The sequence below is a fragment of the Cyprinodon tularosa genome, unplaced genomic scaffold, assembly GCF_016077235.1.
Source record: "Cyprinodon tularosa strain WSP-4 unplaced genomic scaffold, ASM1607723v1 ctg71, whole genome shotgun sequence".
Taxonomy (NCBI): domain Eukaryota; kingdom Metazoa; phylum Chordata; class Actinopteri; order Cyprinodontiformes; family Cyprinodontidae; genus Cyprinodon; species Cyprinodon tularosa.
The window spans coordinates 1,584,151-1,601,105 of NW_024039463.1; the positions used below are offsets into that span (position 1 = coordinate 1,584,151).

The 16,955-nt window shown below is 35.3% G+C and overlaps 1 long non-coding RNA gene across 2 annotated transcripts; it reads left to right on the forward strand.

Annotated features, from left to right (window-relative positions):
* The first annotated feature begins 1,549 nt into the window (after nucleotides 1–1,549).
* LOC119772374 lies at nucleotides 1,550–11,355 on the forward strand. 2 transcript variants are annotated; one of them, XR_005279250.1, is made up of 4 exons: nucleotides 1,550–1,779; nucleotides 2,630–2,663; nucleotides 5,569–5,661; nucleotides 10,635–11,355. It is a non-coding gene; the product is annotated as an uncharacterized LOC119772374 (long non-coding RNA). The 2 variants fall into 2 exon arrangements; XR_005279251.1 differs by lacking the exon at nucleotides 2,630–2,663.
* The last annotated feature ends 5,600 nt before the right edge of the window (nucleotides 11,356–16,955 follow it).

The window sequence follows — 16,955 nt, forward strand, 5'->3', positions numbered from 1 at the left end:
ATAAAATTCTCTCCGCTGATATTTCTAAAAGAGTTTTCTTAACTTTTCCAGTTAAGTGAAAGAGAAAGGTGCGAAAAGTTACAATCAATAAAATTGAGTGATTTCATAAGACTATACTGTCCTCCCTATGAATGCATTGTTCGCAACATATAATGTCTGCATTAAAAGTGATAGTTTTATTTTAATTTGACCAGAAATTGAATGTTGGATTTAGAAACCTGTTCTTTGGATTGAATCTATATAGTCTGATTTTCCCATTTTTATCTGAATAATTGAAATCTTTAAGTTTTAGACATGCAGCTATATATAAATACCTGCATTTGTCATCCTGTGTTGTGTAAATTAAAGTCCTTAAAGGGCACCCCAGTCAACCTAAGGTCCCTAGCCGATGTTTAGCCCAGTTACACTATGGGCTGCCCCTGAATAAGATATGTAGAGAGACATTAACTGTATTTACTATTATCAACGTTTCCTATTAAGATTATTAAAGCTTATTATATCACTCAACTCTACATAAATGCCAAATAACTTCTTCAATACAGTTTTTTTTTTTATCAAATTTTTTAAATTCTAGTCGATGTAAGAACATTGATACTCTTAGACGTGCTTCCTTTTGAGCAATTCCAGCCTTATTTGAAGAATCAAAGACCCGTTTGACTGCTCAGCAATGAGCTGGGTCCAACGACACATTGGACTCTCACAGAGGAGAGAAAGTTGAGAGCTTCTGTCTTAGTTGTGTCTCACACGACTAGTCCGTAAAAGAGAGATGGCCTCAGCATTTTTTTGCCCACACACTGAAAACGTATTGTCCAAATCACAAAACATTGAGTGAGATCAGCAGACTTGTCAAGAGGCCCTGGCTTGAATATGAATGATGAGAGAAGAGCAGGGTGGTCCTCATGCTGTTTTGGTGTTAGGCAGGTGAACATAAGCTTAACTGTCTTTGGCAGCTGTCCATCGCCAAATCAGCAGAGTTTACCACTGTAGAAAAGAGAGGGAGAGAAAAACACAGCCATTTAGCACTTTCATGTAAATTAGCTCCAGAAACTGAGAGAAAGCATCTGCAGCCGCTGGTGAAATTCTGAAAATATTTTGTTTTTTTAGTTATTGCTAATTAATAAGTGCTAGTATGGAATCGTGGCTCAGTTTTCCTCAATTTTGTTCAACTTAATCTCTCATGGAGAGTTAAAACTGAAATTTGGGTTTTCAAAGTTTACTTAGGCAGAAGTATATGTTTTTTTTTCTTGTTTTTTATCTGTCGATCTGCTGAAATTGAGACATCACACCTCCCCTTCTTTCCTGTTCTTAACACATGCACGCACGCTGGCTCAATTCACTCAAGTGTTCGCATAGTTCCTCACATTCAACTGGATACAATGATGCACAAGATGAATAAAGTTATCTCTGCAACTGAAAGGGATGTTGCTGGAGGGAGTGAACGGGGAGGTTCCCCCTGCGCTCCAGATCCTGAAAAGAGCCAGGCTTTGAGGGCCGCTGCAGTAGAGGTCAGGGCCCCAGCTGCTTTTAGGGGTGAAAGGGACACTGGCGGGCTGGACCGATTGTGAGAACAAAAAAAAACAAAGCAATCACGTCAAATAAAGACATCTCAGATTGGACACTGACAGATGCCTTCCCAAAGTCGCAGAACTCACTCGGCTCAAACTTTGTTTGGTTTGTATCACGTTGAACAGTCTGAGTCCCACCTCACATGAGCCTGACATATAAATCTTAGGGTTTGTTGTTTTAATTTCGGAGTCTGAAAGCAGCATTTCTACACAGGTAGGATTTGTTTAAGTTATTTTCTAGTGCAAATATAAAATGAAACACTTAAGATGTTTTTCTTCATTTTTTTTAAAAGGCAGTGCAAATGTTTTAAATGGGTGATTTTTCAATGCGTCAGATTGTGAAAATGCTTCTTAGATAGAACTTTTAGATCTATAATATGGCTGGTGCTTCAGTTTTCCTTTTTTTTTTTTTTTTCTAAAAAACAGACATTAAAACACCTCCCTGTCTCTGAGTTTACAGATTTCACAGAGTGCAGAAATTTGCTCTGGGTTTAAATTTGCAGGGGGTAAGTAGGATAATAATCAGGCCACATTATGAGGAACCGATTGTTCATTTTCTCCATCAGCAGCAGCAGCGAAGCTTTGCCCAGAGATGTGCCGACCTGTGCAGATGGGGTTCAAAGCCAATTTCCATGTTAAAAACTCTGCACGCTTCAGAAATCCTTCCTGACTGACTCTTGTTGATCAGAGTGTGCGACAAGGCTGTCTTTTTAAAGCAACCGGAGGCAGATGTAAGCGTACAAATGTACAACAAACAGCCTAGTTCTGAGTGGAGTAATGGTGTTGTTTTCATGCATGCCCTGAGGCAGTGACATGAAGACAAAAGATGGTTCTGAAGCATGCTGTCAAAATGGGAAATATGGTCCATTACATGTGTCATACAGTAATTACGCAAACTGTTAAAAAAAAAAAAAAGTAGGGCCCTTTTTTATTTTATTTTATTTTTTTCAAAATTTTCCTTCATCCAATATGTGTCAAGTGTCATTACAAAGCTTTAATTCTTTTCAGAAAATCAGTTCAGCCATTCATCATCAGCTCACATTTACATTTACTTTCCTTCACAGACTCTCCAAGGAGAAGAAAGAGATCACTGGAGTGGTGGGAATTTGTTTGATTAGTTATGAAATGAACACATTTTTCCTTTTATCATCTCTACCATTTTGTTATGTTGGTCTTTATCTTGCTGTCAATTGCAGCCTGATTTTTCATTTTGTTTTGTTTTGCCTGACACAAACCATTTGCACGAAGATATAAGTTAGGAGCTGAATATAATCTTTACTGGACATATTTTTTAAAAGGGAAAAAAAACAGAAAAGTTTTTTTTTTCAGTTCTTTGTTCACTGCTATCACAGGACTCTAATGGTGTCTATGCTATAAGCTTCCAGCCCTCTTCGTTGCCATGCTGGTTATAATATAGCCATTGAAACGCCTGCTTGCTGCAGAGTATTAAGCAATGGCGGAAACACAATCTTTGGTGGGCTCCTAACAATAGATAGGAGGCATGATGACTTATTAAACACAGCCAACCTTGCAGCATGGCTTTTCTCATTATCTTTTTCAATTCCCAGCCTCTAAAGCCTGCGGATCCGGCGACAAAACTCTCCGCCGTGTAATTCTCTTGCAGGCTCCTTTCATCAGCCGATTTCGCAGAGAAATATGAAGCTGATTTTATCGCACTCTATAAATTCACAAAAGGCCCCCTCGAGTTGCCCCCATGGAAGGCATACCTCATCTCAGTGATGTGCCACCACTATTGCTGATCCCAGGCATATGATAAGAGAGTCTCGTCTTTTTTTTTTCATGATTTGACAGACACCAGACATGAGCCTTATAGACATACAATTTTTAATACACCTTTCTTTGCGTGTTTACACCGCGGTGCTTAGATGAAAAGAAAATATCGATTAAAGCTTTCTTTTATTTGATTAGGTGATATATATATATATATATATATATATATATATATATATATATATATATATATATATATATATATATATATATATATATATATATATATATATATATATATAAACTATTGCAGCTTTCAGATGAAGATTCACATATTATGTTGTAACCAAAACATTTAGCTTTTTTTTTGTGGAAGTAAAAAAAAAAAGCTTTATAACACCAAATGTACCGCATTCGATAGGAATATTACTTTAATAACTTTCCTCAAAAATGTGCTAATCTCAAGAACAATTAAACCCAGATAAATATATTTCCCCTGAGCAATTTAAGATTTGCAATATTTTCATATGAGCAGGAATTGAGCTTAAACACAATAACAACAATCTCAAGCAAATAAAACAATGTTACTTAAATATCATCAACAAAAAAATTTATTAAATTTTCTTTGTTTTTACTGACATATTATTTTCTTATCTTTTCAGTAATTAATAAAAAAAAATATTTGAATTGAAGGCATCACACCTTTTTTTCTGCTTTCTGGTCATTTTTTTTTCTTTTTAGTTTTTTTGTCAAGTGGTACAGTACATTTAAATATTACTCTTTGGCAATTTTTATGTTTGGAGGGTGTCCTTACAATCACTTAATCTTTATTTATCACCACAGATTTTTTATCAGTTCAAAGTTTAGAGCTATAGGTAGGCGACTAAAAAAATTCTTGTCAGTTCAAATTCAAGAACAGCAATATAAAAGATTTTGGTCTTTTCTACATTTTCCACATCATCAATGAAAATGCCCTTCAAGTGTTTTTATGTGTGTTTTTTTTTATTATAATTATTTTGTGTAATAAGCAATTAACAAAGCCTCTTGTATCACTAAAGATAGCGGACAAAGCATTGAAATCAATGTTTTCTTAAAAGCACCCATTTAACATTTTTTTATCAAAACTAAAAAAGGCATTTGATAATACTTACCAGGGAATCTGAGGGACAAGTATTATCATATGATTTTAAATGCAATACTTTTAAATCTTTCATCAGTTTTCCTTACAAGGGTTTTGGCATGTTCTCTGCATCCTTGCATGCAGCAGAGATCGTTGTCTTTGAAATGTTTTGACTGTGGTGTCACTTTTTGAAAAACTTTCATCATGCTTGGGTATCTAATCAATTGAAATAGAGCTGCTTTAGCCTCGAGCTGAGGTGTAACTTTGACCAGCTTTTATCAGCTCAACACTCCTCTCTCTCTTCTTATTATTATATAAAAAAAATTAAAGTCCTTTCACGGTGAAGATTTTAGTCAGAATGCGATACGCTGCTTCTCCCTCAATTTTGAGCCAAATTTAAAGCAACAGCATTTTAGCCATATGACTATTAACAAAACTACATGCACATATCTCTTAGAATGTTTAAAATGTGGCTGATCAATTTCCCGGTATGAATTAGATTTCCTAAATTATAATGTTTAATAATGATACCTTCCAATTATACATTGCTGTCAGCCTTCTGTTAAGTCTTACCAAAAAGTTTAAGCCCTGAACCTGATTCATATTTGCTGTTTTCACCTCCACTGGAGAAAAAATATTATCAGCAATAATCACTGTCATCATTGTGATCCCCTCCGTGGTCTGTTGGCTCCAAATAAGTAATTTAGTTGTAAAGCAGCTTCATATATTTTGCCTGTTCATTTCTTCTTCCTATCATATATCTAAATACAAATCTTTATTTTATAACTGACAGCTTATTACCTCTGAGCACATGCTGATAAATTTAATTCCAATGAGTTAGCCTCCATTTTGCCATCCCATTATCCCCTAATGTGGCAGCAGGCTGTGCAGGGAGAGACAACTATTTCATTATTATTATATTAATAGTATTATTTTATTACTAAATATATATTCTTTCTTTTACATTGATTTGTTAGGGGAAAATGTTAAACATTTTAAAAAAAGTATTTTATACAAAATGTTCTCTTTTTTATTTTTTTTTTTTACTTACCTTCTTACTTAATTAGAATCCAATTATAACCAAGTTAAAAGCTTTCTTTTTTAATGATACATTTTTATTTTTCCTTTTTTTTTTTTTTTTTTTACTTCTAGTCTATTTTAGAGTGGACGTCCCTTTCTGAACACAACCTTTCTAACCAAGCAACCTTCCACCTCAGTTGGGTCTATTTTGGTGAAGCAACTAAAGTAAGTAAACAGTTATTATTAGCTTTGATGTTGGCCTGAATGGCACTCAATTAACAATGTGGCTAATGAGCCCATTAAGGATGAAAGCGTTCTCAACAGGTATGAGAGGATACTGCTGTTTTTGGAGACTTAGTTCTCAGCACTGAATGCAGCATGAATAACGGTGCTCTTTCTCAATTGCTTCAAAGGCCAAAGCTCCACAGCCCAGAGAGCAGAGTTAAATAAAGGTTTGCTTGCAACAGAAAAGAGAAAAAGAAACAAAAAAAAACTAATAAATATTTTGCATTTGTTTTACATTTATGAATGTGTAAAAGCAGCCCACTCCATGCAAAGTTAGGTTTGCATGAAGTGGAGATAAAAAAAAAAAACTATCATCTCTCGAGATTTTGAAAGCCAAATATTTTTCTTTCTCTCTCCTAGAGGAGGAACTCCAGTTGTTTATTTTTTTATTTTTGTGCAAAATTTGCTTCTGATTTTTTTGAACAAATGTTGAGTTTTCCTTTCCATCTAAGAATGATTACGATGCAGTGCAAATAAGGCCTGTCTGTGGCAATGAAAGCAAAGTAAAGAAAGAAGCCCTTTATTTCTGCAACAGCAGCATTTCCTCTGAGGGACATTCCACTGAAAAACACTAAAAGTCTCCTGTTTGGATGATTTCCATTTTATTTGCTGCTAGATTCCAATAAGATCCTGTCAGCTAGCAACAACATATCAGTGTTTTTTTGTGTTGTTTTTTTTTTTGAATGTTTCTTATGCACCATAACTATTTCCACTCAGTTAAAGACAAACAAAAATATTGTAATTCTCACTTCTCTTCCTTATAAAAACTGCAAAATTGTGCGTTATATAAATATTGTTATATTAAATCATGTTTACTGAAGGAAAAGCTGTCACTATGTTTGGATTCATGCTGTTGAGTATAGCAACAATGTTTATGGGCATCCAGGCAGATAACTGAATTATTTCTAAAAGTTAGAAAAAAAGGCTAATTTAATTCCTAAACACTTACTTTGCACCAAAATGTTACACAAAGTAAATATAGGAGGGCAACAAAATAATGTGTCTTTTTGTAAAATCTGCCTGTTTGCTGAAGTTTCCGAATGTTATCAGTAGTTTTAGCTCAAGAATACCTTGAGGTGTTTTTTTTTTCCTTTCCTTTTCTGCGTAAATCCGTCTAAAGCTGCCAGCGCTGACATACACAGCATATGCTAAATACAGATAAGAGCATTTTTTTAATAGATCGGCAAAAAGTCTCCCCCACATAGCTCAATGGATGGGCTTTGAATGCAGTAGATAAGTTGGCTTAAGCTGAATGCTGTATCCCAGTGCAACATTGTGCAACTGGGTGAGCCCATCACAAAACTAGCATTCCAGTAAAGACCACTTCCAGGGGAGGGATTATAGAAAAGCTTTCAAGATCAGCTTCATGTCTTGCTGGAGTTTATGATTATTAATACTGCTGTATGACAGGAGAAGAAAATAGGCGTTGGCAGGGATCATGTGGCCAAAATTCTTTAAACCACTATTTACCTACAATGTCAAATAAAATAGTGTGGAAGGAATATTTTTGTTGTTGTCTTGCTCACCTAACTTTTTAAGTATTTTGTTCTTTGTTGACTTTGTTAAAATGATAAAGCATCACTATAAAGAGTCTATAAATATAAATGTTTTATATCAAAAAGGTTGAGGCTGAGGTCATAAAGTTGCCTTTTTTACTGTTGGTAAATTTCTATGATAGATAGATAGATAGATAGATAGATAGATAGATAGATAGATAGATAGATAGATAGATAGATAGATAGATAGATAGATAGATAGATAGATAGATAGATAGATAGATAGATAGATAGATAGATAGATAGATAGATAGATAGATAGATAGATAGATAGATAGATAGATAGATAGATAGATAGATAGATAGATAGATAGATAGATAGATAGATAGATAGATAGATAGATAGATAGATAGATAGATAGATAGATAGATAGATAGATAGATAGATAGATAGATAGATAGATAGATAGATAGATAGATAGATAGATAGATAGATAGATAGATAGATAGATAGATAGATAGATAGATAGATAGATAGATAGATAGATAGAGAATGTTGGACTGGCTTTGTTTCTTTAAGCTCTCCTCAGGTCATCTGATTATGTGGCTGAAGAAATGAGAGGGGCCAGATAAGCCTCTTTTATTCCTCCAAGCCACTCATAGAGCTGAAGCACCAGCTTCTGTCGCCGTGCTGTGACAAGGGAAGAAAACAAGTCCTTGTGCTAGATAAAACTGCTTCTCGGTAAAATGTGCTTGTTCAAACCCGAAACACATGTATGAACCAATTTAATAGTTGTTTTCTGTGTAACATGATTTTCTATGTAAAATGAAATTAACTTTCCATACAGTTTCACAAGCTGAACTTGTTTGGATTTACTGTGGGATTTAAAACTGCTATCTTCTGTTTTCAACTGCCGGATTAAGCTTTAAAGATTTCGCCTGTCTTGATTGTGGCGCATTGCAAATAAAATAACATCTAAAATTGCATCTCATTCAGTAATATGTAAATGTCCCCAGTTGCTACTACCGGTCACGAGGGCATCTCTTCTCTGCCTCCTTAATAAAGCTGTTCTGCAGGCCTCTACTGTAATATATTTCCCCAATAAAGCAATTCCAAAGCCAGTCTGGCCTTTTGACCAGCGCTGAGAATGTGGAAAGCAGCAGGCTGCCTTTGCTAACTAGGCTTTACTCTCTAATATTAGATACCTGTCCCTTGGCTTTTCAGAAGGGTGGGGGTGTGGGGCTTAGTGGTTGATATTTTCATTTGGTTCTGCCAAGATGCGACACCCCTGCTTTAATCTTGTGTTTGACGTTAAGCGCTCTGTTCATGGAGAGTCTTGGCGAACTTCAACCTTGAGTGTTGCTGTAATACAAAAAACTGATGCCAGAGGAGTGTGTGTGTGTGTGTGTGTGTGCGTGTGTGTGCATGGGGAGGGGGGTAGCAGCTCTGTATAGCCTTGACCTCTCCCGTTGGCACGCCAAAGTCTTTCTCGTGTCCTTCTTAATCAGGAGGGACTCTCCCTTTTAGAGAAGATTGTATATTTTTAGCATCTTGCTGGTATTTTCTACTAATTGACGCACGTGGCTAAAGAAAAGACAAGGATTTTTTTTTTTATCTGGACCAATATGGGAATAACTTTTCTGTCTTTAGTTTCATGATTCTGAAGAAGCTTCCATCATGTATCATCTCGGATGAGAAATTCAGAGTTTTGATTATGTTTTCAAGACCAGAGCAGCAGTGATATCAAGCAAGTTCCCAATAAGAGGACTTGAGAAAGAAGGAGTGGACTGTTGAATTCCCCATCATGAGAGGCTACCCCTTCTGACAGCCTCGCTGGGATTGTGCACCGCTTCCATGTTAGCGTTTATCATGATGTTGAGGACAAACAAGCCACTTCTCTGCAATCATTAAAGGTGCGCTTCCCCAACTGATTGATGTGCGGGAATCAATTGCTCCCCATAGCATCCATGTCAGTCTATTACACCACAGCTGGGTAATGACAGGCTGTTCTCCACAAGATTATAGAGCATTGTCACAAAGCAACAAAGACTTGCTTCCCTTTTTTCTGACCTGGTCTGTGATAATTGGAAATAGCTTCATTTTTACACCAAAGGAGAAAACAATTGCATTGATGGAAGGATGCTTTTTTTTTTCTTTTTTTTTACTATTTAAAAAAAAGGGTTGGATGCAGTCATTTTGTTATTATGAATTTGTCATCTGAATAAAAATCCATAAAAAAAAAATCCAAGTTTACTTTTAAACTGTAAAAAAAGAAATTCATCACACTGAAGTATAAAAAAATGAAAAAGTGATGCGCTCATACCCACTACCCTTTACTTTGATATCCTTAAATAAAATTAAAAACAATCAGCTACCCTTAAATTTAAAGCTTGGATGCTGTTTTAAAACCTGATTCATCTTCAAATTTTGCCATATGTTTTCCTGACTTGTCCACTGTTTTCTTGTGTTGACATAATGCCATTTGATCTCTGAGACCACAACAAAGCAGCTGAGGTTTTTGTGACACTAAGCTGAACTTTATTTCAGAGCAAGGGGGATACCTGAAAGCAGTTTGTTGTACTTGATTTTATGTAGAAGTATAAAGTCTCTCAGAAATGCATTAACACTTTTGCTTTTAAAGCACTTTTTTTTTAGCTTGAGCAGTTTTGATACTTCTTCAAGGGTGACTTTTGCAGCAAAAGCTTTTATATTCAGAGGAATTGAGTAAAATCCACTGAATGAAGGGTGTAAGAGCAGAATAGGCTGAATATGAATGAGCTCCACAATTGTCAGAGCTTCTAATGTTTGGCAATAAGTTATCATTTCCCCTCCAGTTAAATTAAACTTCTTTGTGTTGCTCTATCACACAAAAGTGGAATGAAGTGCAAAGGTGTTAGTAGTTGTAATAAAGCAAAAGGTTTAAAAAAGTTCAAAGTGTATGAACATGTTTATAAAAGAAGTGTTTTCCCATCTACTTCTTAATTACTTCTTTTATGTTGTTCTATTTTATATAAACTCAGAAAGGTACACTGAAATTGTTTTTGTAGGAAGAAGTTTGAGTTGTATGGATACTGCAAAGCGCTGCTCTACTATCACCCCATGCTTTCCAATCCAACCATGTTTGAAATCACCAAAACAACAGGTGTTTTCTCCCTCTGAGGAACTGTTCTTTTTAATGCCCTGTGGATACCCTGCAGCTCTGTCCCTGCCAGACTGAGTTTCATCCAAAGCACCAAGTGCCAGCAAGCAGTCCTGCAACTCAATGGTGCAGCAATCACCCTTGAACCTGATAAGACATCATCAAAGATAATTATTTATACAATCTGATTATGTGTTAGAGCTTGAATGAGATCAACATGCCTGCCACTGCAGCATTCCTCTGAAATACCTAATTGAAAATACTTTTCTTTTTTCAGCTTTACTTGGTTTAATGCAGCCATTGCCGTTTTCCTCGGGTTGACCTCAATCACTGGAGCAGGACTGCAGTGCGTGCTGCATTTAATTATCTACAGTGAATTTGATTATCAGGAAATATGGTGCATATCAAGTGAATTCCTGCCCTCTAGAAATATTTATTTTCTGTATGGTTAAAGTTGGAAAAGGATGACATGGGAACTTCAGTCGATACAAAAGGCGCCAGCTAATGAGACTGGTTAGTGATTCAAATTTATGGAAATTTTATTAATTACAGAAACCTATCTTTCATCCGTACCATTTGGTTCGTGAAGTAATTAAAGCCAACAATGGCTGCTGCTGCAGTTAAGGAACCAAACAAGATCAAAGAAGACGGAGCATTGAGGAGAAAGTCCTGCATATCCTGATCCGGGCCTAGCCGTGGGCAGCATGGCCTCATTAAAACCAAATCGAGCTGATCATCAATTAACCTGCTTTGTTTTGCTTCTGATTTGTAACTTGCATCACAACAGTTCCCCAGAGTTAAAAGTTTTTGCCAGAGGGGAAGGAGGCTTATAAGGGCTGTCTTTGTGGTAAGGAGGGACGACTTTTGATTGGTCGACTAGAGAGAAAGCATGACCTTTACCTCTCTAAGGACTTAATAAACATTCAGAAGAATTTTACATTTTAACCTAAATCTCCAGTCATCGTTGTTTTTGATGTAACAAGTGAAAATTGAAACAACGCCAAAAAAAAACACAAATCATCTAAACATTTGTTTCTAATTTTAGTCACTTGAACAAATTGATGTTTATGAAACATTATGTTACAAATTTAATTACTTTCACAACATGCAGGAAAAGAATGCAAACATCAAATTTGTGACTGTTGATCAAACTTGACTGTTGTCACTGTTTTTCAGATGAAGAAAATCAAAGGAAAACATTTGATGCATTTTATTTTTATGTGAAGTATATAAATATATTTCCTTATAAGGTGTGTTCTGAAGGCGACTGCCTGCTCTGAATTTTATTTAAAGATATCCAAGGAAAAATGAGTCCAAATTCATGCCCCGCTTTTGAGTTATGTGTTTGTTTGTTTTTTCCATTTGTGATGAATTTCTAAAACCATCAATCCTTTTTCGTCCAGCATCACAACCACACAGGACACTGCTTTGATGAGATGATCTGTTTGTATTGATCTGTCACATAAGAATATATTAAGTACAGGAACATGGCAAAATATGTCAAATGAAATAAAGAAAAAAATAATCACTTGACCTGAATTAAAGCTTAGTGAATACATACAATACAATAGCTTGTCATGTATTGAGTTGGTAGGAAAAGGAAATTTCAACCTTTTAAACAAATTTAACATTTTTCCTATGGTTTGACAGTATGACAGTATAACCAAGCACCCAATATATTTATGAAGTCTCTTTCTAATCAAATACTAAACATTGTTGATAGAAGCAAGTAAAATAGGACTAGAGCGACAATCTACAGAAGAAAAAAAACAATTTTAAATGGTAACTTTATTGTTTTTTATCATTTAAAAGTGTCAAACTCTACAGGACAATAATAATATATTATAGAACTGCTATAGACCTATGAGAGCTGCCTCTAAAGCATCATCTCATCTTTAGAAAGCTATTATAAATGTTACTATTTTTTCTTAACCTGTTTAGATTTAAAGATCTGAAAGGAAACATGCTCTCATGACTAGAGTTTTTTTTACATATGATGCTTTTTTAAAATGTCCTCAACCTAGTGGCAAAATTTTTCATAGTTATTAATTTTCTTATATATTGCTTTTTATTGGTTAGCCCTTTTTTCTAAAAGTTTTTATTATTGTTTTTTTTTTTTTTTTAACAGAAACGCCAACCTAGGGACTAGGTATGCTAACTGGTCAGATCCTGTAAGGACTGTTTGGTGTGTACTGTCCTTGTCTTTTATTGAATATCCATCAATAAAACAATATTTGTCTAAAACTGATCATTATTTTGTCATTTCTGTAGAAAAAAATTACCTCCTTCATGTTTTTGTCAGAATTAAACAATTTCATGACTTAAAGTTGATAATGATAAACTTAAATGACTGTTCACCAATACACATCACATGACCTCACATTCTGTTTAGATAACAAATGGCTGGCCCATCTTTACTTTTATTATTTGCAAGGGAGGTCACATTTAAAATAAGGGATTAGCTGCTCATCACAATATTGGTGGATTATCAACTACCTGCAATGAAAGCAAGCCCTGGCTTTGGGTCGATAAGAGTTTGACTGCATTTCGAATTAATTTTCTTGAGCTTAGAGAACCAGCCTCCTATCTTGTTATTGATCAAAGCCTTAATCCATAACCAAGCTCATCCTCTTCTCGTGGAATGAGCTGGAAAATATAAAACCATTGCTACGAGGGGGGATTCTTGACTCTGTTCTAAAAACTGGAAGCGACTTATGAAGCGATTTAGACTTCATTATTTAAGAATTTGTTCCCAGACTATTGTTTCACTGGCGGGTTCAGCCGGTATTGATCTGCTTTTTGTTTGTTGTCCTTTTGACTCTTTTTTTTTTTTTCTTTCTTTTATGTAGGGTAACATTTGTTCAGCCCCCTTCTCCTTTTGGGCTGGATCTGTGTTTACATAACGACGGATTGATTTCTAAGGGGAAACGGGATCGGCCCCCCAACACACCTGAGCTGCTTTCTGTTTGTCTTTTCCAACAGAGGGACCTCCACTGTGGATGAAATTTAGTCACAACCCTCCTGACCTTTCAGGTTCACCATTTGTCTCCAGTCCAGTGACCACAAACAACTCCTGGTTTGCTGTAAATGTCAGTGCAGCGGTGTCCCCGCCCTATCCTCTGTGAACCACAGAGCTGCATTCAACCTGCACTAACAGGACAATTTCATGAGGGCTCCACTATCAGTTAGGCTAGGTTTGATAACTCAGGATTCCTTCTTATGATGTATCTATAATCTGAAAAGCTGTCATCTGTTAGACAGGGAGGAATCTTTTCTACTTTTTTACTTTTTTTAGCCCACTAAAAAATCATACAGGTTACTTCAAAAGTATAGATTATTTGAAATAATTTGACCCATTTACTGCACCAAACCTTGTTCACCATCAATCATAATTGTCAGATGTAATAGATTGTAATTTATGTCCTGAAGACACTGGTTGTAATGCATTCCATTTCGAAGCACTTTGGCTCGCACTTCCCCCCACCCATAAACAGACACACTCCCTTTTCTCTGCTCGCCGGGCCTCCTGAGGTTGGTGTCTCTGCTTTAGGACTCCATTGTTGCCTGCTGCTGGATAATGCCCTTATTAATTGTACCTCTTTGTAAGGTGTCAGCTGTAGCCTCAGATTGAGATGGATGGATCTCTGGAGTCTGCTTCCCTGGCCCTCCACAGACTCACTATCTCTGCACAGCACGCAGATGCAACAGCGAGCGCTGCTACATATAACTAAAAATCTTGATAAAACGGGCATTTTAAGCATTGCACAAGAAAAGGCCTCTAACTAAAACCTAAAATGGAATTTTCTCCTATTTCCAAGATGGGTTAGAACCTATGGTGGGATCAATAACAGAGCTGAAATATATTATTTCATTTTGATTATTTCAATGTATTGAAGATATGCTGCTTAATTAGGTGCATTGAAGCCTTTGTGAATTCAACTACATTGACATCAAATCCTCTCGCCTTCATTAAAGGAAACAGATTCAGTTTAATTAATGCATATTAATCCCCACTGATACTGGTTTTTAGCTTTGAGAAAAGTGTGGCAGTGGGTGTTTGTCCTCTCATAAAAAGCAAGGTTTGATTGCTTCTTTAAAAATAGGACTTCAATTTGGATTTTTTTTTTCAAATACTTTTGAATCATCTTTAGATTTATTATGTATTACATAAACTGTGAAAAGTTAATTAGGATACCTAATTAAAATTATATTATTGACAATCCATTTTACATCAGTTTGTTTTGAGATAAAAAAACATGCATTTTGTTATATTTTTTAGAGTATAGTAGCCTTATTTCTTTGTTTCTCAAATACTTAATTTATTTTCATAGAATTATGTAATCAAACAGAACAAAACATAAAATTCTACACAAATTTGAATATATTAAAGATTTGCACTTCAATAATACAAATCAAAACCTTTGTTGCATAATAACAAATTCAGGCAGAGGTATATTTTAGAACAGGGGATAGTACCTCCAGGGATCATGTTTTTTGTATTTTAATGACCTACAATTGCAGAACAGGGTCGTTCTAATCTAAAATGACATTGAAATGTCAAAGCTTATGTTGTGACATTATTACTCATTTCAACAAAAACTTTAACTGTCTGTCTGTTTCCGGCACATTTTTCATTAAGATAAGTTTGCATTTCATTTAAGATTGTTCGTGATGATCAGATTAGTGATTATAATCAGGTAAGAGTAGTGATTATTGATTATAACATTACTCAAGTTAAAGTAGAAATTATAGTGAAGCAAAGCTGTTGCTTATATATATATGTATATATATATTGTGTATATATATTGTGTATATATATATATATATATATATATATATATATATATATATATATATATATATATATATATATATATATATATATATATATATATATATTTAGAAGTAACTCATGTAAATATAAATTTGTTACCATATCTAGGCACTATTTACGATCAGACATATAAACTGAATATACCTTTATGGGGAATTAGCAATTTTATTTCATACGAAAAAATATATATTTTAGTCCGAGTACTTTAAAAAAAAAAAATATTATTATTCTCTATAATTTGCTCTATAATTTTTTTTTTGCTATGCTTCTGAGATTTTTTGATCAAATGAAAAAGTTATTTTTCACCTTTTTTCATAATGCTTACTTTAGTGATTTTTCTGAACAGTCTTTCCAATTTTTGGTGAAATAATCCTTTGTGATTTAGTTGAAAGGTGTGCGGGAGCAGAGATTCCTAGGCTGCCTTACTTTTGCTGTCTTACAGCCTTGATTAACCATGGAGAGTCCAGTTTGTTGCATAAATTAAGCTGCAAAAACAAAATTAACATTTTATCATAGTCTCGTCAGATTGGTTCCATTGTATCCATAGTTTAAAGAATATAAATTGCTAGAATCTCTGTCCTTCCTAATTAAAACATCCCTTAAAAAATTGACTCTCAAATCTCCACAGTTTGTCTGAGCATCAGTACAGAGAGGAAAAAGAAGTGGAGGGGGATAAAAAAAATAGAAAAAAAGGAAAAGCACACAGAAGAAAATAGAGATCCATTCCCTTCAGATCCCATTTAGAAAGGGCCCTGCACTTTTTAAAGTGTCAATTGTTTTTGGCTCTTGAAGTGTAGATGGAATGTTTGAATTCCAGTATTAACTGTAGTGCCTGCTGAGTTAAATTATGGTCCCTGGGCAGTGGGGTGGGAGTAATCAATAAGAATACACGAGGCGGTGTGTAATGTGTCTGCTCCAAGCAGCAGGGACACCGTCCCCCTTAGCCTGTCCCCCAGCAGGTTAGATAAATATGATACCGAAGCAGGGCACACTGGATTATATGATATCAATGTAGAATCAGGGAAGTGCTATTACACTCCCCTAGCCCACTGTGAGTACTATTGACAAGGTTGGCTTTGAACACTGTAGTGTATTGCTCACTCTTGCCGCTCTCCGGTTCCTCCTTTTTTTTCATTTTCCTCCCTGCATAATGTTAAAGAACCCCGAGAGGAGATGGATCTATATTTCAGTTAGCTTTGATTAAAATGGCTGTTTTATTTTTCTGCCTCTTAGTTGTTTGTTGTTGTTTTTTTTCCCACATGTTAATCTATCCATGACGTGCTGTGATCAGAACTTACACGTGTAATTTATGATCCATGTGTTTTTCATACAAATACTGAAAAACCTAGTGTTCATTCAATTCAGCACAATTGATTTTGTTTTTCACCATGTGGTAGTATTGATATGTAGCTCTTGCTTCTTGCACTGACCCTGTCAAATGTCCGGCCAATTAACTAATGTGCAGATGTTGTTTCTTTTCTGCCTGCTTACCACTTGCTCATACAGTAACCTCATATAACTGCTCTGTTCAGACTATTGATTAACTCTTGCTCTTTACTGGTGAAGGATCAAACCTGGCATGACTAAAAGGCCATTATCAGTGTCCACTTCAGATAACCTGGTACAGGTCACAACCCCATCTGCCTCTCCAGCCATTTAAACCGTCCCTCCCCATCGTAGAGACATCATTATCATTCTAGTCTTAAATGACATGCAGGTCAGGAAAGTTGAAGATGTCACATGTGAATACTCCAGGCTTCTGCA